Source organism: Saccostrea cucullata, unplaced genomic scaffold (genome assembly GCF_032062105.1).
Source record: "Saccostrea cucullata isolate Sc308-1 unplaced genomic scaffold, CSIRO_AGI_Scuc_v1 ctg7831, whole genome shotgun sequence".
NCBI lineage: Eukaryota > Metazoa > Mollusca > Bivalvia > Ostreida > Ostreidae > Saccostrea > Saccostrea cuccullata.
In genome coordinates, this window is record NW_026926685.1 from 3,984 (window position 1) to 28,376 (window position 24,393).

Here is a 24,393-nt window from a genome sequence, read left to right on the forward strand (position 1 = left end):
CACGTGATCCAGACAATCACTTGATATGCTACGTAGCTTTCAGTTCATCAAAGCTTAAATGTTTTCCGATCCTTTGTTTATCATAAAAGTTATTTGTTTTATAACAAGAACAGTCCATTTTCCCGAAATGGCCGATTCTTGGTAATGATATGGGTTGATTAGGATAGCTTTTCCAAATAAGAGCATGGTGACCATCCCAACCCAATTCTTCTGTCTTTGGAACCTTCTTTATCTACTTATAATATTGACATAAAATGGTGGCATTCTTTCAATTATATATTATATGCTAAAGTAAAAGTCTAAAGTAAACAACATTTTAGGGATTTGATAATACCATCATTGTTAAGATATGCAACTATTTTTCCAACTCTAGCTTTGCAATCTTTCACGACAAATTGCTCTACTAAAGACAGATCTCTTCCTCAGCTTGCTTTTATTGGATATTAGAACAAACATCAATTTCATTCTCCCGTCCTTAAGCACAGCATCTTCGCAGCCAAGGGTTTCCGATCCGATACCTACTCTCGGATCGGAAACCCTTGACTAGCGAAGATGTAAGGACAGATGATACAAGCATTTTTTTTCTTTGAAAAAAGAGCCCCTTGGGGATCCGGGTTTGAATACCAAACCGGGTGATATTAAGAGGAAAATCAAAATGACAAAAAATTAGCAATATCGCATAGGTTGATTTTAACCATTTAGTTTTTCCTAATAAAATTCACCTGGCTTGGTATATTTTTCTTACATTTATATTACACTTTTAGCACCATGTTAACATATTCTGAAATTTGTTTTCACCTGTAAACCTTTACTGAATGTGATTTGTCTAATATATTTGTTTTTTCATTGAAATATTAATAATATTTTCCAACTCTTTTTCATATTCCAGTTCTTCGGAGAAAAAAATCTAAGAACCATCGACTTTTCTTAAATTGTAACATGATATTTAATCGTTTTCAAAGAGAAAATTTGTTTGTATCATCTGTCCTTAACTTAAAACAAGCAATCCAATTAATGATTGGACTTCTGGAAAGTTATTTCTCTGCAGTAACCTTGTAAATATTATGACATGCTACTTCAAAGAAATTTCCAAGTTATATCTTAAACTTTACAGTCGTTCCCTGCTCGAATAAGACTGTGTGAATCTTTTTTGTCACAAGTCAACAACATATTGACATCATTTTCATTCTGTGACGCCATAATCATGATCCAAAACATGAAAAATGTGCTATATATAGAACCTGTCTATGACTACAGGGTGTCCCAAAACATATGTTACACTTTTAAACCGTTATAAAAATTTAATGACTCAAGTTAAATTAATGAAATTTAGAATGTATTCTAAAATTATTATACATTTTTTGTCAAGCATACAATTTTCACAGTTTTCTTATTAATCATCAATATTTTTTCATTAGAATAACATAGGTCATTTTACAGCATGCGCTCCAAATTATGTCCACTGGAATTAACATTGTTTGAACACGATTTCTGAAGTTTTTTTTACCAAGTTTTTAATGTAACATTCTAACAGTTTAGAGGTTTTTCAACATTAAAAGTGGGTTTCATCAAACACTAGAATTTAAGATTCTCTTTAACCATATGTTAAAATGGAAGTTAGGCTTCATCGAAAAACGATGCATCTGTTAAATTTTCAGAGTTGGGTCTAATTAAAATCCAATGGGCCAACTCTAAATAACTTCTAATTTCTGTCTCTTTCAAATGCTGCATTATTATTATCTTATTTGAATTGAATTCGAGTATTGTATGAAAGCTAGATTTACAAAAGGTGCTATCTTGTTCATGCAGGGTCCGTCTAAGAGATTTGTTAAAATAAAGTTTCTGTAGAGTAATAACTCAATTAATGGTAATCTGTTAATGTTCACTTTGGTACGGGCACTCTTTGGTCTTCTAAGAATTGAGTCATGTGTCAATTATGGTGCCTTTAACTTCAAACTTCCTCACAAATCTGTAAATTAGCATTCTGTTGGGCACTTTCATTACAGGATGTTGTTTTCTCATGGTTCTAATGACTAAAGTAGCAGATTTACACCCACATTAATGTTTGACAATCTCTATCAGCTGTTCACATGAGGGTTCTATATCAAAAATATCATGACGTCATTTGGACATTATAATTACCTGAATTGTTAACAGAATTTCATGAAAGTTTGTCAGATAAAATGTATGCTAATACACTACATGTTGACAAAATATCTCTGTGAATGCTTGTGGTTTGATAAAGTTATAGATGATTATGTAACAGATGTTTTTGGACACCCTGTATATGTGTACAAAATATTATTCTGATCTGAAATTTGGTTTTGCAAATGAAATATATGGAGATTACAAGCAATATTCAAGCTCAAAAGGCCATTAAACAATACAAAATAGGAGCAGAGCAAACACGGATCTTCGAAACATAAGAGGTGGGGTCAGGTGCCATGGAGGAGTGAGCATTCCCTGCCGACCAGTCACACCCTCCGTGTCTTCAAATAACAGGAAAATCCGTTGTCAACATAAATATAGATAGTTTTTTTAAATCACCCCTCGTACATAGTGTAACGTGATGACCAAAAAAAAATTATATAACAAATAGATTCTATCTCCACAAAAAAGTGTCTAGAAAAAAATGCAAACGGTATTTCTCTGTCTTGATACATATAAAGCCCTTGATGTCTTGTGTGAGGGTGTGTGCGTGTGTATCCACAAGACTGTTAAGAAATAATGAATGAGCAGTTCCTTTCTTTTCTTTGCACTTACCTGTGTTTGTTTTGATGCCAACGTGCCAACAGGATTGGAAATTGTCAGGTTTCTCTGGATAGCCATCTTTAGCTTCCAATAAAACCATAGCCATCCCATTAGTATTGTGAAGATCAATATGACAGTGAAAGAACCATGCCCCGGGGTTATCGGCTTTCATTCGAATCACTACATATCCACCAGTCGGTACAATAATTGTGTCCTTCTTTGCTGGAAATGTTGTTAGGAGACCCGTGATAGATGAAGCATTAAGATTTCCAGGAATCATTTTTCCACGAGGCTGAATTGCAATAACCCTTTGTACCAAAACATTCAATGTCATCTGTTTCTGAAATGAATTTTCCTGTGACATTATCGTAAGTACCAAAGCCCATTTTCAATACGTAAAAATAGTGTCCATGAAGATGCACTGGATGTGACCATCCACGACCATTTCCAATTAGTTAGCACAAACTGATAAACTTTCTCTTTGACGGATCTGTAGTATATGTACAAGTGCAGATAGAATCATCTGTACACTTTGATGGGTTACAGACAGAGCTATAACTAACACCAGAAATAATAGGATATTCTGGTACTTCAAACTGATGTCCATTTATTGACCCAGGGGTATTTCCTGGTTCTCCAGGAAAGGCAAAATTGAAAAAGAGAGTTTCGTACACTTCAGTAACGTCTTCGAAATTCGAAGTTGTTTCATTTCCAAAAACGCTGTCATACGTGATACATTCTCTGTTTGATTCAGCAGGATAGTAACGGAACGGACAGTTGAATATTGTACATGGTTTTTCCTTTGAGCAAGGGTTAGGCAAAGCTTTTGTCGGGTATGTGAAAGATGAATTTTTATAATGGATGATAGCCTCAGCTGCTCGATATTTATTTAAAGAAGCTGGAATTACCTCAATGCTTTCTGCAACCAACAAGTAGGTTCCTGGACTTTGATTAGTTTTCAATATGAAATCATATCGTTCCCCAGGGTGAATTATGAATGACTCAACCACTATTTCTTTTGATTCATTACCATAACCTCCTTGGATTTCATATCCATCGGACGCTTTCAGAATCAGTTCTGGATGCCCTTCAACAACACACGAAAAGGGTACAATGTTGCTGCACTTATTACTCGAAAACGATAGAGCTTATTAGATTCAACTTCAAATTCTTCTAGAGGAGCTTCATTATTTGAATTCAATGTTGAATAAAAGCGACCTTTGCCATTAAAAATCCCCGAATGGAAATGAAATCGACTAAAGTTTGCGCCATCAACTGCTTGTGTAGTGTTTATTTTGGTAAGTGTTGAAAGATCATAAACCCCCTTTAACATCCTTTGGTAAATTGCTTCAGGATCGTCACTGTGATTCCAATCCTGTAAAAGAAGCGAAAAACCTTCCTGTGGCTGGGACAGCTTTTGTCGTGGGTAAATAACTAATCCCCCATACAATCCCATGCTTCTCTGATCCCCAATATGGGCGTGGTAAAAGAAAGAACCGTGAGGGTATGTCTGAAACTTGTACGTAAATGTTTGTCCTGGTGGTATTGGGCATTGCGTAACAAATCCCACGCCGTCGTAATGGACAGTTCCTCGTTGATGTTGACCATGCCAATGGACAGTTGTCGAGTCTGTGTGCATCAGGTTGCGAACATGTATAATCATCGTTTGATTTTCATACGCTTCTATAAGGGGACCGGGAAATTTTCTGTTGATAAGAATAACGAGACGCGATCCATATCCGTCAGCCGTTATAACATCTTTCGTTACCTCCTCTGGCAGTGGGTGTTCTGCTGTTTATCATCATATTTATAAAGATTTCCTCCTTTTGGCCAAACTAGAAGAATGGTAAGGGTGAGAAGTCATCATTGTTAAACCATGTTCTATGGTAAAAGAACATTCACATGTGGTATCGAATTCTCCACATGTACCATTTAAACATAATGGTCCATTTTCTGGGCTCTTCCACCAACCATGTCCGTTGATATTTGGAAAACCAAAAAGTAGTAACAGAGTAAAATACATCTGAGTTTCTGTAACAAAAATCATATAAGAAAATTAATATCGAAGAAACACACATTCTAGTGATGATTTCCATGTTGCTGGTTTTTTGTCCTTTGTAAAAAAAATAAAATCATTGCTGTGATGTCGATACATCAACTAAAAGTAATTTAAGTTCGATAACAATTAACGTTTTGAATAAATGATTTCAGGATAACATATCCAGTACGTGTACCCTTAAAAAAAGCCAGCACAAGATTTGCTTCGGTCGATCATGGGGTATTCCGCATTACTTCATGCCCTGCATTACTTTGTTTACTTTGCACTGACAGCTGCATATATTTCTTTATGAACATGTTATTTTGAGATTCATACATTTATTTAGTTACATTGTTTTTTTTTTGTTGTTTTTTTTCCATGCTGAAGTTTGTACGTTTGTGTTTCTTTTCTTGTTGTATAACTTCCCCCTAGGAAATTTTTCACTCATTTGGAGACGCCGCCACTTTTTCATGCTAGTGTTTCCTGCGACACGGGACCTCGATTTTTATGGTGTCATCCTAAGGACCGGTCTCCACGTCCTTCAATGGTATTCAAATATGCATCGTATGGATCTATAATTTACTCCGCGTATATAGAGAAGATGCTCTAACCACTGCGTCATGTTGCATGCTGAAGACTTTAGCTCGTAAGTAGAATTCCCTTAATTTAAAATGAAGTTTATTCTTTCGTTGATGGAAAGTGACAAAAATATTCAAGTGAAATTGAATTAAGAAAGCTTACACAGTGAAACCTGTCTAATCCGTACGGAAGCGTATTGCTGCCACTTGAAAAAAAATATTGTAAGTTGAACGTACGAGATACTAAGTCGTAATTACGAGATACTAAGTTGTACGTACGAATACAAAGTCGTTGGTTCGACATACTTAGTCATACGTACGACATACTAAGTTGTACATACGACATTATATTAACTCGTACGTACGAGATGAAGTCGTACGAACGAGATGTACAAATTCTCGTACGTACGACATACCAAGTCGTACAAACGAGATATTAAGTCGTACGTACGAGATACTTCGTCGTGCGTACGATATACTAAGTCGCACATACGACATTATAAGTCGTACGAATGATATATTAAATTGTACGTACGAGATACTCAGAACGTAGCTGTAAAACTGTAGCTTTATGGGTTTGTATATTAGACTTTGATCATATATTCAATGCAAATAATGTGCAATCTACGGCGCAATAATTTAAACGCACTTTTGGAAAGAAATTTAACACTTTCCAGAATTGGTCTATCCCTAATTCTTAAACACATACATTAGCCAATCTGTATATTTTATCCACCTCCTAGCCCTGTTACAACACACTTTGAAAAATTATGCACTTTGAAAAATTTGTTCAAAATGCATTAAATTTGGAACCACATCAACGCACTTTGAAAAAAAAAATTAATTTTCTTTTCAAAGTGCGTTAAAATCGACCATATTAACGCACTTTGAAAAAATGTGTAAGGCTAGGTCAATATTCTTGCAAATCTTAGTTATGATAAATAATTAAATCTATTTGATAACTCTTCAGTGATGATGATGTCACTTCAGGATTTGAAAGTGAGCGATTTTGATATTTCCATGCTTTGAAAATTCTTCCTCTCTAAAATGTTTTACTGTACTTATTTTTTCCAGTTTGCATGCATTTTATTTAAATTAAATTTACACCAGTTATGCAAATACATACATTTGGTGTAGCATAGGCATTGGTGCCGGTGTAAAGACGAATAATCACCCCATCAGAATGACCGCGGGTCATTTTTCGACAGCGAAAATTACTCCCGGTTATATTCTACGGCGAAAAATGACCCCTGGTAAAAAAAAAACCAGTAGTATTATATATATCCTCCGCTTGAAAAGCGGGAGGGTATATAGTGATCGGGATGTCCGTCCGTCTGTTGCGCTTTGGGGTATCCATCTCTTATCAGCAACTCCTCTTATATATAAAAAAAAATGTGTTTGTGAAACAGCTTTGCCCCTGTGTGGCAACATAGCGAAGATTAAATTGTTCTAAAATGCAATTTAAATATATTGGTACCCAAAGTATGGTCTTCTCACAAGAAATACAATTGTGAAAAATGAAAGCCTTAGCACCACCTGCTCAAAAGTTATAGCCAAGGATAAGTGTTTGAAAGGTAGGTCAAACTCCAGGGTCAAGGTCAAAGGGTCAAAGTTGATGGTTTCTTAAGAAAGTTTTAATGTAACAAAGATTACATATGTGCAGTATGAAAACCCTAGCCCTTACCGTTCAAAAGTTTTGGCCAAGGTTAAAGGTACTTGGACACAGATTTGAAGTCAATATCTTCTCTATAATATTACGACTTATATATTTTAATAGCATTTCACACAAAAATTAATTTAAAATCTTATTTTCATTTAAAAGTTATCAAAACTTCAAATTTTTGGCGGGTTTGATTAACACATCCTTGCACTTTCACAAATTTTAACCTTATTCTTCATCCTTAAGAAAAGTGGCAATCTTGTTGTGTACTAAAAGTTTGTCCAGAAAAATAATTTTATTCAGAGTAGAAATGTTAAAAAGCAAAACTCCCTCACAAGTATCGTCATTCCGAACTAAGAGTGGCGTACAGAGTTGAGAAAATCGAGCACACTCGTGTTATGTACACAGTTTTTTGTAAACAGGGCACGAGTTCTGTTATTGTTTATGTTTATAATTCACGGGGTGCGTTCAATGTGTGTTTGTTTTGATTTCGAACATGTCTACTCTGAATTTTCTGGATTATAGTATTAATATTTTTCATTTATACAAAACGAGATTGCCACTTTTCCTAAGGATTAAGAATAGAATTAATTTGTGAAAGTTCAAGAATGTGTCAATAAAACCCGCCAAAAAATTTAAAATTTTATTATCTTCTATATGAAACTAAATTTTTGATTAATTTTTGTGTGAAATGCTATAAAAATATATAAGTCGTAATATTATAGAGAAAATAATAACTTCAAATCTGTGTCCAAGTACCTTTAAATTTTTTTCATAAATACGAAAAATTTCCAAGGTCAATAGGTCAAAGTTTTTAGTATCCAATGAAAGGTCATGCCAAAAAAAAACATATGTGAAGTATGAGAATACTAGCATCTAAAGTTTAAAAGTTATGGCCAAAGTAAAATTTCGGCATTTTTGTGTAAAATGGGACAAACTCCAAGGTAAAGGTCAAAAGATCAGATTTGGTGGTACCCAAAGTAAGGTCTTGTCACAAGGAATACACATAATAAATACAAAAGTCATAGCTCCAATAAATGAAAAGTTATGGTCAAGGTTAAAGTTTTTGCGGACAAACAGACTGCCAGATAGACAGACAGACATACAGACGGACACGATAAAACTATATACCCCAAATCTTCGATTACAGGGACATAAAAAAAGGTCTTCAATTTACTTTTCATATAATGATACAGTATAGAGAAGATGTAGCAAAAATGAAAATGTTTGTTCTGATTTTCATATTAAATTCTCTGAAAAATATACTCAGAAATGCGTAAAAGGGTGGAGTAAAACAAGAATTAAGAAATGTAATGAATACTGTGTGCTAAATCAAAAGGTTATGTCTACATGTATAGATTTTGCATTAGAATGTGTATTTTACACTAGCCCATAGCTTTACAGAGCATATTTTAGGTGTTATACCCACCCAACCCCATACTTATTTAGGAGGAAGTCGATTATCAAGAAAAGCAACAACAAAAAAAAAAAACAAAGAAACTACCCTACGTTTATTTTTCTATAAGGAGGGATTAAAAATAAGCTTAAAATAATGTACAATTCTACTAATTTTCAACTGTTACTTTGCCACAAAACTTTCAAGTATACCCCCACCAACATTTAAAGTATGCTTTATTCATGGCGAAGTAAATTATGATATGATAGTACATGTGTGAGGGCTTTACTTTTGGATATATTGTGTAAAATAACTATGAAAGTTCTCATGGCGTGATAATGATTGACTGCTATTTCCGTAGTTGTTTTAAGATTTATTTCCCTCTGATAAATTGCACTGTATAAATATATATGCAGTGTCTGTCTTCAGATTTAGGTCCTTAAGATCTAAGACATATACCAATGATGTTAATCTATAAAATAATATTTTGAATACACCAGTAGTACTTCCATTTAATATCAACCCCTAGAATCATGAAGTAAAATTTGAAGAAAAACAAACTTTAAAAATCGAAATTCATTGTATAAATACTTTGATTTAATAAGTAAAAGCTTTTATTTACTGTAGTAAAATCTTTGTAAGAAAAGTATTCCATAGCTAACTAATGTTAACTATAATATATCTTTAAACAATTTATCAATATAACCATTTATATATATTCACATAAAGCTAATACATGTAATATTATTTCATGTAGGTGTTTGTAGCTTTAGTTATTTGCTCATGAGAACAAATACAAAGCAGACTCATTTAATCACCCAATCTTTTTTTTTCAAAACAGTATAGTAAAAATATCTCTCCTACTTGAGTGGAAAAAATGCACATAACATTCAGTAACATAGAATCAGAGGTGGGGCGGAGTTATCCCCTTTCCAAATTCCTGAATATAAATTTTTAATTTCTCACTTGAAAATGTTCATTGCAAGTCTGTTTGTTCTACCGTGGGGGGGGGGGGGGGGGGGGTTGTGTTATAAAAAGAATTTGCACAAGACGAAAGACCACCTTTAAGCAATTGCTTAATGGTGGCTTAATGGTGACTTAACGGTGCTTAAAGAAGTTAACTCCATTAAGCCACCATTAAGCTGCAACTTACAGGTGCTTAATGTCCAAACTTCATTAAGCTACCATTAAGCGACCTTTAAGCCGAGCTTAATGGTGACTTAAGGATGTACAACACCTACCCCCACATTCTGTCGTTTAATTTTCGTTATTTTTGTATATTTAGTACATGACTATATCTACTGCATGTATGCACATTTTGGACAAAATCGTTCGAGTGGTTTTTGGGCAGGAACTTCCAAAAGTTACCCCCCTTTAGTCGTTTGCAAGGAGAGAAAATTTTTAATCAATGAACTACTTAAACCTTGATTTTCAAAAAAGCCAGGTTAGATATAAATGTCAAATTTAACACAAAAACATAGTCATCTTTTTGATATACATATCATCAAAACAATTTTTAAAGACCTTAAACTGAAAAACTATTAATTATCTCTGCCTTAAAAATTGTGTATTTTTCAAATTCAAAATTTTTTTGTGAAAAAACCTGTCGTTTAATTTTGGTAGAAAACGTTCTTTAGGTAGCTGGTAGTAAAAACAATCTTAATAATTTTTTGTATAATTTTTGTACGACCAGTTTTGATTTAATAGCGGAAAATTACCCCTCCCCCTTTCTCAATAAATCACGTTCCCGCGCTCTTTCAGACGGGGGTCGATCACTTTGCTATGAATCAGTTATCTACAAATACACATTTTTAAAAAAATCAAATTGGAATATTGCTTTTGCTTAAAAAATATATTAACTTACAAATTTAAAAGTTCTCATATATAAAGCTTATTTAAATGTAGATTTATAGGCAATTTTTTGAATACCCCTACCACCACCACCCCTTCCTTTTTGCGTCGCAGACCAATGTTAGCATTTGACTCAAACGTCGTTTAAACAGTGCAAATATACGAGTATTTCGTTATTTGAATTCCGGAGGTATGCATTAGTTTTTAAATGAATGAATGCAGAATAAATATTGATAAATATTGACTACTGTTTTTATATGTATCAGGAAAAAATTACTGAAGGATTTTAGTTTTAAGTCCATATATGTACGCGTTATGCATTCCTTATCACATGAAACCTAGATACGAATTCAAGTTATGTTGAACTTGAATATGTTGATTTTTAATTTTATTTATAAAAAAAAAATGGTATACTCCTGTGATATAAATGGAATAATTGTAGTTTCTTTCATGTCATATAATTTCAAACGAGACAGTATGTGGCCGTAGGGATACATCGACATTTGTATCTATAGATGTACACCCCTCATGATATTGTACGCATTCTTTCAATGTCGTTGCTTCTAAAGTTAAAATGAAAATTCCGTATTCGTCCACATTAACTTCAAAATATCAAACATTAAACTCTTCATCTATTTCAATTTATATCAAATCGCACATTGATATTTTTTAAAATCTTATAGGCTACGTTTTTCGTTTTGATTCGAGGAAATGCGAACCGACATTGCATTGTTGGCAGTGACAGAAAGTCAAACGATTTGCTGAAATAGCCGATATTCATAAATGCAGATAATTTCAGTACTAGTGAACAATTCTTTTCAATTCTATACTTACATTGTGTGTATGAGGTCTATAGTATTCAATTCTCGGATTTATCAGGTTTTGCTGTAAATGTATCTGATTCAAACCGTGAATAAAGGGAGGATAACAAATATCCTACATTTTCAGAGTTGTTCCTCTTTGATCAGTAAGTGTCTAGAAACAACATCGATTTTACAGTGTAAAAAGTTTTTTGTTTGTTTATTGTTGTTTTATTTAATTAAAGAAAGAAAAACAATATCTATATAATTGAGAATGCACCAATTGTAATGAAGACCATTAATTAATCGGAATGTTATATAGCCATACTGAGAATTTCGGCAATGTAAAATAAAATTTTCAGAATGAAAAAAAAATGCTTCGCTTTGATCAAGTTTACAATTTATTGTATATGGAATGAAATGAAATAAACATTAAGGGATGGTATTTTATGTCTATTACTTGCTTTTTTACGGAGTTTAATCGGATTAATTACAAAATACTTATTGATAAAGTATGGTACGCATAATCACAGCCAAGCCCCATATCCCATTTTTCTTTCATGATTGAAATACATCGGGATCGTTTTACTCGTCATTTTGACGCTTTATTTTTGACGTTAAATTTGACGTCACGTCAAACGTTCAATTGAAATCGCAAGAGTTATCTCCCCTAGTGTGTTGCACGTCTTTAATGGTCAAACTCCATTAAACTTTTACGTTTTACGCATTTTATATCGAATATTTTATCTAACTTTTAAAGTTATATCAATGTCATTTACGCAAAATCTATTTTTTTGTGATTTATCATTTTGTCTCGATCGTAAATTTTAAATAACATTTCTGTCAACATGCAAAATCTCGGGCACTGAGAATAAAGTTAGCTAACAGGGGCTTGCTCCCGGTTTCTAATATTTTATTTTAATCATTTACAGTATCAATAAAAAAGAAATTTTATCTTATTACCGCATATGATTTTTTCTTAAATAAATTATTATTACATACGTTGCTTTTATTATTTGTGTATATGATTTTTGTTTTAGAAAATAAATAGTTATATTATTACACGCCGGGGCCAACCCCCTGTGAAATATCTTAATAAATCAATCTGTTCTTAAAATTATCTTTATTCATAAACACCAAATATAATTATATTACTTTTTAAAAAAAAAAGAGAGAGAGATGGTATTTTTATTTCATGTGTTAAAAACAACATATTCTGCTACATAATTCCCAGGAATATAAAGTCATGTTCTCATTAGAAAAAAAAATCTGTCTTTTTTTTTGGAGGGGGGGGGGGCGGACTGGGGCTACAGGTATAAAAAATGTTTAGTTTTCAAAGTTTGACTAAAAAATGTTTAGTTTCCAAAGTTTGACTTTTACATAGTGAATAAATTGTTTTTTTTATAATGCAGCGGTAAGTATCTGTCAAAATCTAGTCGGTCTTCAACAGGGACCTATATACTAGTATATATAGGTCCCTGGTCTTCAATTATTGTTATTTCAAAATAGATTTTCAGAAGAACAGCCGATCAGATTAAACATGACATCCGACCAGATTTATACACATTGGGAAACGGGGTAAGATTAACAGTGTACAGTACCGACTGGTTAAACAATAGACCTTAATTAGGTGTCCACCGTCCCGGTCAACTAACAGGAAACTATACATACACAACGTACACTAACAGATTTTGATGATCAATTATTTTGACAAACTTTAAATTTAATGCAAGCTTATAACAAATTAAAAATTATGATTCATTGTAAAATGACAATTATTTTGATACCCATTATGATACAAAAAGAATTTTAACTGAATATGATATTCGAAAAAAAGTTTTTGTAAACAATAATTAAACAGGTAACTCGTAAACGAGAATCGTCACTAGGCCTAAATCTTAGACACAAAATCCGTTAATATCCGCAGAATATTTTATTATTTAAAAAAAATTCATCTGTCTTTCTGTGATAGATTTTTGTGTGTTTTATCTATAATTAATTTAATATTTCAATCTTGATTTACTGCCTACACGTATTAATCTTCAAATAACAGAGCGAATTCATTACAATTTAAAAGCCGAACTCAACGGTTTAGAAATATTAATGTGGTATATGCCTTTTAAAAAGATCCATAAATACACATGTTAATAGTCTGATTAATAAATCAATACAAAACTTTGGAGACGTTCAACAAAATAAATACTTTTACAAGTCCAAAACAAACTTTGTGCAAAATAAATGTTAAATATTTTCCTTTATAGATCAAGAGCGGAATTAGCCCAATGGTTAAGGTTTCTGCAAAGAGAAAAAAAAAAAAAAAAAAAGGTTTCTGCAATATACTCGAAAGGTCATAAGTTCGAGCCCCGTGTGTGGCGGTTTTTTTTTTTTTTTTGAATTTTAAATTTCGGTCTTTTACTTATTTTTACCAAATCAAGATATGTGTGAACTCGACATTTATAGTTTGTGATGACAAAACACTATAATAATAATTTTCACCCATAAAAACAGAAATATCGACTGCGTAATGGTGGCTTAATGGTAGCTTAATGGTAGCTTAATGGAGTTTGAACATTAAGCACCTGTAAGTCTAGCTTAATGGTGGCTTAATGGTGACTTAATGGTGGTCTAAAAGTTACCATTAAGGATCTGTAAGCCACCATTAAGCCACCATTAAGCTACATTTAATCACCCATTAAGGACTTTTAGATGGCTTAATGGTAACTTAATGGTGGTGTAAATGTTACTTAAAGGCGCTTAATGGTGACTTAATGGTGACTTAAAGACGACCATTAAACCACCATTAAGGACCTATAAGCCACCATTAAACCAAGTTTAAAGGGTGTGTTTCATCTTGTGTTGTATTTGCAAAGATTTAAAATATCTTTAATCATATAGTGATAGTCTGCATGTATAAGATGGAACATATAAAAATATACAGCATCGAGGTGTCCTCTCATTCATTTCTATTTTTACTCACTCGTCCGAATGAAACCTTATCAATTCGAACAAATTTGCACTTATTTGTAAGCATCGATATTAATTTGTCTGCTACAAATTTCTACTTTTTCCTAACAAATATTTTTTCTGAAACAACGTAGCAATGGAGTCAGTAAAGAAAATATATATATTCATAAATTTCATCTCCAGCGTGCGTTTGATCCATTTACATGAACCATCTTTGATTTTCTATTTTTGCTCCTTTATCAGAGAAATGAAGATTAATTGATTGATTGTTAATTTCTTAAAACTGATTTGTCAATATTTCGGCAGAGAAATGAGGAACTTTATTACCCTTACGTGCTAAGAAGAACAAAGATCAAATCTATTCAAAACAAGATGTGTTTGTAAAACACTGATGCCCCCGTATGGCAACATAGCAAAGATTAAGCTTTTCTAAAATGCAAATTTAATTAATTGGTACCAAAAGTAGGGTATTCTCACTGGGATACGATTGTGAAATTTGAAAGTAAGCTAATGTTAAAGTTATTTAATTAATTACAAAAATCTCCAAGGTCAAGGTCAAAATGTCAATTTAATTAGTATCAAATGAAAGGTCTTGCCACATAAAATACTTTTGTAGAGCATGAAAACCCTAGCCCTTACCGTTCAGAAGGTATGGTCAATGTTTAATTTCTTAAAAAGTAGGTCAGCTCCAAGGTCAAGGTCAAAGGGTCAAAGTTATTGTTATCAAATGAAAGGTCTTGTCATAGTGATCAAATATGTAAAGTATGAAAGCACTAGCCCTTACTCTTTAAAACTTATGGTCAAGGTTTGCTTTTTTAAAGTAGGTTAATCTCAAAGGTCAAGGTCAAAGGGTCAAAGTTCTTGGTATTCAATGGTCTTCTCACAAGGATTACATGTATGAAGTATGAAAGCCCTATTCCTAACCGTTCAAAAGTTATGGCCAAGGTTAAAGTTTTTTCACAAGTAAGGAAATCTACCAGGTCAAGGTCAAAGGGTCAAGGTTGTTGGTGTCCAGTGAAAGGTCTTTAAACAAACATTACATATGTGAAGTATAAATGTCCTGCTATTGTTCAAAAGATATGGAAAGTAAAATTTTAAAATTTTCATGTAAAAGTGGGTCAGACTCCAAGGTCAAGGTCAAAGGGTCAGAGTTATTATTATCAAATGAAAGGTCTTGTCATAAGGATCAAATATGTAAAGTATGAAAGCACTGGCCCTAACTCTTAAATAGTTATGGTCAAGGTTTGCTTTTTTTAAAAAGTAGGTCAATCTCAAAGGTCAAGGTCATAGGGTCAAAGTTCTTGGTAACCAATGAAGGGTCTTCTCACAAGGATTACATATATGACGTATGAAAGCCCTATCCCTTACCATTCAAAAGTTATGACCAAGGTTAAAGTTTTTACACAAGTACGAAATGTACAAGGTCAAGGTCAAAGGGTCAAGGTTGTTGGTATCCAGTGAAAGGTCCTTTAACAAACATTACATATGTGAAGTATAAATGTCCTGGTGTCTACTGTTCAAAACATATGGCCAAAGTAAAATTTTAAAATTTCCATATAAAAGTCAAATTCCAAGGTCAACATCAAAAGGTCAAATCTGAGATACCCAAAGAAAGGTCTACTCACAAGGAATGTACATGTGAAATATGAAAGTCATAGCTTCACTAAATCAAAAGTTGCAGACAGACAGACGGACACGACAAAAACTAAATACCCCCGAAACTTCGTTTACAGGGACATAAAAATGCATACTCGAAGGAAGAAAAATTGTAATATACAGCATATTTTTCCCTTTCACCTGTTATAAATTTTGTATCACTTTAAAGGGGGTCGTTTTTCAATGGGGGATCAATTTTTTATTGGACTAACATATAAAATAATGACCCTTACAGGACTTTTTTTCTGCAAAAAATGATTTTTTTTTACGGGTGGGGGTCATTTTTCGTCGTTGAAAAATGCCCCCCCCCCCCCGGTCATTATTCGTCTTTACACCGGTAGGGGGCTTAGGCACACGTACAAATGTTTTACAAAGATATCCATGATATAGGCATTGAAAATTGGGGCTTACGTTGGGGCATTAGGGGTTCCACTTTCAATTTGCTACCGACGGCTATGTACAGTGTATAAGAAAAAAATTTATACCTTCTTCTCGATCTCTCCTTGTTCTTATTGAGGTTAATTATAAATGTGTACATGTAAATTAAAAAAAGTTTTTCGAAAGATATAATTACATGTATATATTACAAATTGATTCTCTCAGTTACTAAAATCTTAGTCAAAAATTTTTGGTTTTATACATTTTTTATCAAAGTGTGTTAAAATGTCCCAGCAGTAAAAAATGTCTATGTACACTCTTAACGCACTTTGAAAACATTTTTTAAGGTGCGTTGAGTGTGTCCCAAATTTAACGCACTTTGAAAAAAATTTTCAAAGTCCGTTGATTTTGCGTAATTTTTTTTTCAAATTGCGTTGCCACATAGCCCTTTCTAGTAGTTTCTACAGACGATAAACTCGCTTGATTTGGATTGTCTGTGGATTGTAGAAAATTAAAATCAAGCAAGTTTATCGCCTCTGCCAAATTTGAACTTGGGATTGAACTATAGTTTATTTTATATTTATCTGTAAAACTGTTAGTTTTACAATTCATAAATTACTGAAAACTGGGAAAAATACTATACATAGACCGTACGATAACAATTTCGTTGTACCATTAAATAACTATATATGTTTATTTTATTGTGTAGCTTACAGTTTAAAGATAACTTTTACTACATAATTGTTATACTTCAAATTTCCCTTTTACTGACGGAAAATCCCAGTTCGTTATCTGATTGTTCTAAACAAAGGGAAGTTTTTTCTACGTCTAAGTACAACCAATGATAGACTCTAATTTCTTATTTGTCACTTCAGCAAACCATAAAAATTCCAGAAACAAGAATAGACACAAAAATAACGAATAAATCCATTATTTATAAAAAAAAAAAAAATTCTGATGTGAATGGCTTTTAACCTAACAGTTCTTGACAAAGATGACCCAAAGGACCAAGCTACTTCACATCTTCACATTGGGAACTCTCTGGATTTCTTTATACAACATGTCCTTTGAGTTATTTTCTATATTCCTTATAACTCCCATGTATTTTCTTCGCATCAGTGCCAAGAAATTTTATTCTTAAACCGACCCTGTCACACCAAGCTGCGTTCACACGGAGTCATTACGGCGTTGTTAAATCTTTTAAATCGCCGTGGAATCGCAGAGAAAATGCACAAATTTCTGTAAAATTTTCATAATATGAAGATGTCACGGCGTCCCTACGGCGACGGACGCGATTCTACGGCGATCTCACGGCGTTCTTCTGCGTTCCCACGGAGATCTCTCGGCGATTGACTGCGCTTCCGCGGAGTTTTCACGGCGCGTTAGGAGTTTTCACCTCGTGTTCACGGCGTTCTCACTGCGATGGCTGCGTTCACAATACGTTTACAATGCGTTCTATACTCATTGACTTAAATTCAGAAGGAATGTAAAACATTTTTGTTTCAAGATTCATGTTACTCGATGCAAAGACTTCTAATCATGCCAAGAAATATTCTTATTACTTAAAAATGTTCTATTTACATAATTTAGTACTTAATTATTAATAGTTTTATGATAAAACTCCCTTTTTTCAATTTTATCGGTTCAGAGGTGTTGTTAGATTTTCTTTGATTATATTATGAATGTAAAAAAAAATAAACACGCTGAAAAGTTTTCTACAAAATTTAAGTGAAACAACAGAACAAGTTCTAATGTAATTTTCTCTTCCATTTTTGTTTTCACTTAAATGCTCCAAGTGCAACAAATACGTTGGAATTACTGCTGATCAAATATACCATTGCTCTTGTTTTGTGAGCTGGCTGACAACGCTCTAACAACGCCGTGAAAGCGCATTGAAATCGCTAACGGACGCTGTAAAAACGCCAAGGGAGCGCAATAATCGCAGTGACGACTCCGTGCTGTCGCCGTGTAATCGCAGTCCAAAAAATAAGACGATAAATCTCATTAGAAGCGCCCTAAAAACGCGATAGAAACGCAGTGACATCTCCAAGGACTCCGCGACATCTCCGTGAGGTCTCCGTGGAAGCGCAGTGTACTATCACTGCGTTCGTGCCGCGATCACGTGTGTCTTCACGGCATTCGTACGGAGCTCCCATTACGTTGCTGGAGATCTCACCGCGCTGATACAGCGATCATACTACGTTTCTACGGCGTTCTTATCAGACCGCGATCACACGGCGCGTACTTTGTGCATGCCCAAAGTGATCACCGTCCCCTGGCGTTCTAGGAGACCCTACGCGACCCTACGGCGTTCAGTGGAGATCTCGTCGCGTTGTCACGGCGCTGTAGGAGACTCTACTGCGATCACCTCGGCGTTTTGCATTTTTTTAGGACGCCGTGCAGTCGCCCTGGGGTCGTAGCCCCCGTGTGACAGGGGGTTTTTTCATCAAAAGGCATCGTCACCATATTACATGTATATAAAGTCCCTCCCATCTCCAATAAAGGTCATAAATGTTCCGTTGCGCCAAAAAAGTAATAGGTCAACACGCCTGACCCAGGGCCCTGAAAATCACAAGTTCGAGAGTAGAGATAACAAGGATATTAATTTACATCTATTGGTGATCGTATGTACATGTATCTATTTATCGTAATGGTACATTTAAAGCCAATACGTGCACATACCTTGGAAATGTCGTATTCTTTATTAATCATGATTAATGGACGATAAAAAGAGGGTTTTTGCTCTCCTACATAGGTCTTTTAGGTCTTCTATTCTTTAGTTAGAATGACAAATGCACTTAACATTTAAATTTTGATTGAGACTGGCATGTTTTGTATTATCCGCAACGCCTTGCTGTCCCAGTCAGACGACCAAACGCGCCCTCTAATTTTGAAGAATTCACTAATGGAAATACAACGTATTGATTATATAGAGAAAACACATTACTTCTTTAAAATTCCTTTCCTCTGCTCCTGGATATTTAACTAGTGCGCTATGTACATAATTATAATGAGTAAGGATGCCTCTTTTAAACTTGGGAATTTCAGGGTCCTGGGTCAGGCGTGGGTTGGACTGGGATCTAATGATTGTATAGTGAAAATGCCTGAATTCTTTGAAAATCTTTCCTTTGCTTCCTGGTATTATGCCAATGAGTACTTAATCATCTAATGATGATGAAAGGTTTCTTTTCCAAAATAGTTAATTTCAGGGCCCCTGGGTCAGGGGGTACTTGGGATGGGGATGGGGGTTACATAGTATGAAATAAATTAATGCTTTGACATCTGCTCTTGGTATTAATCAACCATTTATAATAAAATAAAATTTATGATAAAATTTCATGAGTTTTGAAATATCAGCCCACAGGGTCAGTGGTTCCTGTGGGGTTTGAAGCACAACTGGTTATAAAGTGAAAATCCTTTTTATCTCTGTTGCTCTGATTTACCTCTGGGTATAAAGTAACCAACGTAAGCAGGCAAAATGTTAAGTTATAATAAGCAATGGTGCCTTTTCAAAATTGTGAATTTCATGGCCTCTTGTTTAAATGAATTCAATTGTTGAAAAGTTGTGACATGATACTCGGGTGACCTATAAGGCCCGTGGGCGTCTTGTTTGTGATAAGACCTTTCTTTGGATACAACCAATTTTGACCTTTTGATCTTGGAGTTTGAAACACTTTTACACAAAAATTCCAACTTATACTTTGGCTTAACTTTTGGACAGCATGTACTAGGATAGATATCGAAGTAAATGCATGATAGACTAAGCGTTCATTTGTATTTGCAAAGTTAGTGTCTAAGAATATCTCAGAAAAAATGGAATTTTACAGCAACCATTTGTCAGCTGTCTTTGGGCTAAAAAGTGTTGTGAGAGGAAGTTCTTTTAATGAATTTATAGATATCTGAACAATTTTTCACTCAGGTGTAAATTTTTGCCCGTTTGGGGGGGATTATTTTTAATATCATTATTAGAACGTTCTCGATGTGTATGCTATTTCCCGTATATACAGGAAAAAGTATAGTATTTTATATAATGTAGTTAAGAATATGTATTCCAAAGCAGAATGCATACAGATAAATGTAAGTTAAATGTAAGAGCTAAGGGAAATGAATTTTTATTTTGCTAAATTACCTTGTTTTCTTGCTTCTTTAAGCTATGTTTTTGGATTTTCAAAAATGAATTCAAATGATTAAAAGTGCTAAATTCAGAGGTCTCCTTACAAGTTTATGGTTATTAGAAACATATCATGCCATGTTCGGAATAAAACCCTTAAATGACTTAAAAACAACATCACAAAAATATAACCGTTAATGTATGCTCCTCGATAAATTAATATTCATTGGGATCTGCAGGACAAAAAAATATTAAGATATGCAATCAAATATCATGTATATTGAAAAGGAATAAAGTACATAAAAAAATTCCCCTCTAACATTTGAAAGTATAAAAAAAAAATCAGGGGACATATAGGGTTTCATTGGATAAAAAAGTAGGGGGTCAAATTTCTAAGGGGGTAATTTTTAAACGTGTGTGAAGTCGTAAAATTACTGGTCTGGAATGTTTTTCTACGGTCGAAAAATGAACCTACTTTTCGTAGAATACTGACCCTGGGTAATTTTTCTACGTAGAAAAATGGTCAATATTCTACTGGGGTCATTTTTCGTCGTCACACCGGCACGAAAAAGATCCCTCCCTGCTCAATGGTCTTGAGTGCCGAGTATAGGACAAAATTTGTTCAAAGGCTTTAGCAGACTATCATTGCCAACATGATGGGTACCAAAGTCTTATCCATTTTCTTGTGGAAAAAAAAACATCTATGAAATGTCCGATTTCACATTACGTGTACATATAGTTCTTGCTAACCATTTTTTTTATACATAAATATATTTTTACATATTTACATAAAATTGAAGAAAAAACTTTGACCTCCAGTCTAAGTACTAAATCCCGCAAACTAAACGGATTTCAAGGGGCCAGTGTAATAAAAATGTTGGACTGTAAATCTTTCTCAAAGCTTAATAATTAAAAAGAAATAGAAGCAAGGAGTTTGAAAGCTTTCTTACATGTAACGAAATAATAAGCAGCGTTTTTAGCTGGCATCCTAAATCAACAAGCATCCTGAGAGTAATAAATAAGCAATACATGTCCCCTACTGGGTTCCCATTTTTTCTTCATGATGTCATTTAATAATGATAATATGCAAAAGCTGTGTCCATGGTAAAACTGCATGATTTTTAGCTCTACTGGTCAGAGACCAGAAGAGCTTATGTGATAGAAATGCGTCCGGCATCCGTCCATCTGTCTGTCTGTCCGTCTGACTGTAAACAATTTTTCAAAATGCTACTCCTCCTACAGTTTTGGTCCGATTTCAATATAACTTGGCACACAAGTAGACTATACTAAGATACTCTAAGATACATAATTCTCTTTATTGGTTTTTGATTTCGATGAACGGTGTTGCCGTGGTTACTAAAAATAGAAATTTCTGTGAAATTCTCTCAAAATGCTACTCCTCCTACAGTTTTGGTCTGATTTCAATATAACTTGGCACACAAGTAGACTTCACTAAAATACATAATTCTGTATATCTGTTTTTGATTTCGATGAACGGTGTTGCCGTGGTTACTAAAAATAGAAATTTCCGTAAAATTCTTTCAAAATACTACCCCTCCTAGAGGTTTGGTCTGATTACAATATAACTTGGCACACAAGCAAACTGAACTAAAGATACATAATTCAATGTATCTGTTTTTTGATTTCGATGAACTGTGTTGCCGTGGTTACTAAAAATAGAAATATCTGTGAAATTGTTTCAAAATGCTACTCCTCCTACAGTTTTGGTCTGATTTCAATATAACTTGGCACACAAGTAGACTACACTAAGTACATAATTTTATGTATCTGTTTTTGATTTCGATGAACTGTGTTGCCGTGGTTACTAATCAAAAATAGAAATTTCTGTAAAATTGTTTCAAAATGCTACTCCTCCTACAGTTTTGGTCTGATTTCAATATAACTTGGCACACAAGTAGACTACACTAAGAACATAAAGACACTTTATCAAGGATCATTATTCTATTTATTCTATGTAAAGTTTCAATTCCAAACTGCTTAAGTACTTTTCTCTTCCTTTGCTATAAGTACAAACCAGCAGACCTTCAGTCTCGACAGATACTTCTGGTAAGGTTGTGCATGCCTTAAACTAATAAAATAATCCACATTAACACGAAAATTCAACACATTTTTCTAACGTCTTTAATTTTTCTCTCTTCGTATTTATGTTGACAATCGGAAGTTAGTGCAGCGCGAACCCGATCTTAATTAAACGAATGTGAAAAATTCAAAATGCCATTATTCTAGCAGAAATCAATGAAGCGATGCTAAATTCGAACTTGATCTGTAACTCATCAAGATACACTTACATACCAAAATTCACCTAAATATCTGCAAGTGTTTAGAAAAAAAGTGTGGAAAACCAAGTGGGACAGAAGACGGGGACAGGTAGACAGACAGACGGACAGACGCAGAGGAAAAGTAATAGTACCCTCTGGTTTAACAGGTAGGGGACGTATAAGGCATTCAGTATAATAAAACAAATAGTGGCGAGAAAACAGTTGATATTGACACTCCTTTGAATATTTTTAACCATTGACAATAGCCGCTGTCGCGTCTCGGTTTACAATATATGGTTCTCCCTGGGATGTCAATTTCAACTGTTACCCTCAAAAACAGGCACCGATAGATAATAATTTATTTTATAATATCTCATCATGTAATGTGATAAACAAAAGTAGAAAAATAATATAAAGTAATGTACCTGCTTTAGTTGTCTATATTCTCTCAATTTTTTGAATGATAATGATAGAGCCAAGTGGGTATGTGTAAAACATGAAACGAGAAAGAAGAAACTATTATAGTAAAAGAATGTAACTATGAAAGTTATAGAAATATAGGGAAAATCCTCTTCTATAGAATGAAAAGGCCACAGTTTAGTTAAATTGATATTGAGGCATCATTAGGTTGTATATTAATCATAAACCTGAAAATTTCAACAAAGTGGGACAGCTTTTACTTGTATAACACATGCAAAAGAGTGCATTGAAACCCGCACAAGTCTCTCTCTCTCTCTCTCTCTCTCTCTCTCTCTCTCTCTCTCTCTCTCTCTGACACAATCTCACACACCCTCACACACACAAAATATTGACAGATTTACTTAATACAAATATCAACAGCTGGAAAAACATAATCACCTTGGAAGAGACAAAGTCCCTGAAATATAAATAAAAATACTTTCTGATTATTACTTTATCAAAGTATAAACAAAACATTAAGTGATATAAATGAATATTTATTACTTTGTTACTTGTTATATATGTAGTAAAGAAAACTATTAAACAATGGCAATGATATTCACATATAATATTTCCATAATTCTAATGTCTAAATCACAAAGAACAAAATATTTAATAATGTTTTTTTTTTAATAAGTTTGCACTGACACAAAAATCTCGGATAAAAATTTTCATGGAAGGAACCACATGCTTGTACTAGTACTCTGATTTACATGTTCTTGCTCTGGACCGATGAGAATTATCTACAATACTAGAATTAACCTTTGCGATGTGGTTTTTTTTTTTGTTCATTTGGCCCCCAAGTGGACCACACTGACAAGGGTACCTCAAGCTTTTTGTAAGAATCTTTAAATCTTAAATGTCCGTGCTGTAGAATAGCAAGTAAAATTTGATTTTCCTGTATACTCACATACTGCTTAAGTTCTTTGATAAAACTAGGAAGTAGTAGCTTTGTATCATTTGAAGACATAATATTATTCTAAACCAAAAAAACTGAGTAACCATTTCTTTCAGGAAATACATGTAGTATTGTACGTATTAATAAAAGCTGTGTACATATTTTTGAGTGCGAGAGAGCTAGTTGTTTGGGCTGCATCTGTTATCCAACGAAATGAAATCAAAAGCTAATGCTGTCCCCATTTGTTTAAATCTTAAGGTCATGGGTATTTTATGCTGAATGTGTCTTTTTCATTTCATTGTTTCTTGTTTCGTGTTTTACACATACCCGAGCCAAGGTATCATTTACGGTATATTTAACAAAATTGCATTTATTTATATGCATCACTAAACAGTACATATAATTTCAGAAACTAATCAAGGTCAGAAACTTGTTTACAAAAGTTTTGTTTCCTCTTTGGGGTTTTTCTTTGGAAAATTTTTTTTTTTTTGAATAAATTTTAATTTATTTTTTACCCCGTGGGTTGTGAAAAAAAACGAAAAAAAAAAACTAAGAAAAAATTAAGATTTTAAAT

The 24,393-nt window shown here is 33.6% G+C and overlaps 1 pseudogene; it reads right to left on the reverse strand.

The window, feature by feature from the left end:
* Positions 1–2,763: 2,763 nt before the first annotated feature.
* Positions 2,764–4,782, reverse strand: LOC134272405 (uncharacterized; annotated as a pseudogene).
* Positions 4,783–24,393: the final 19,611 nt, after the last annotated feature.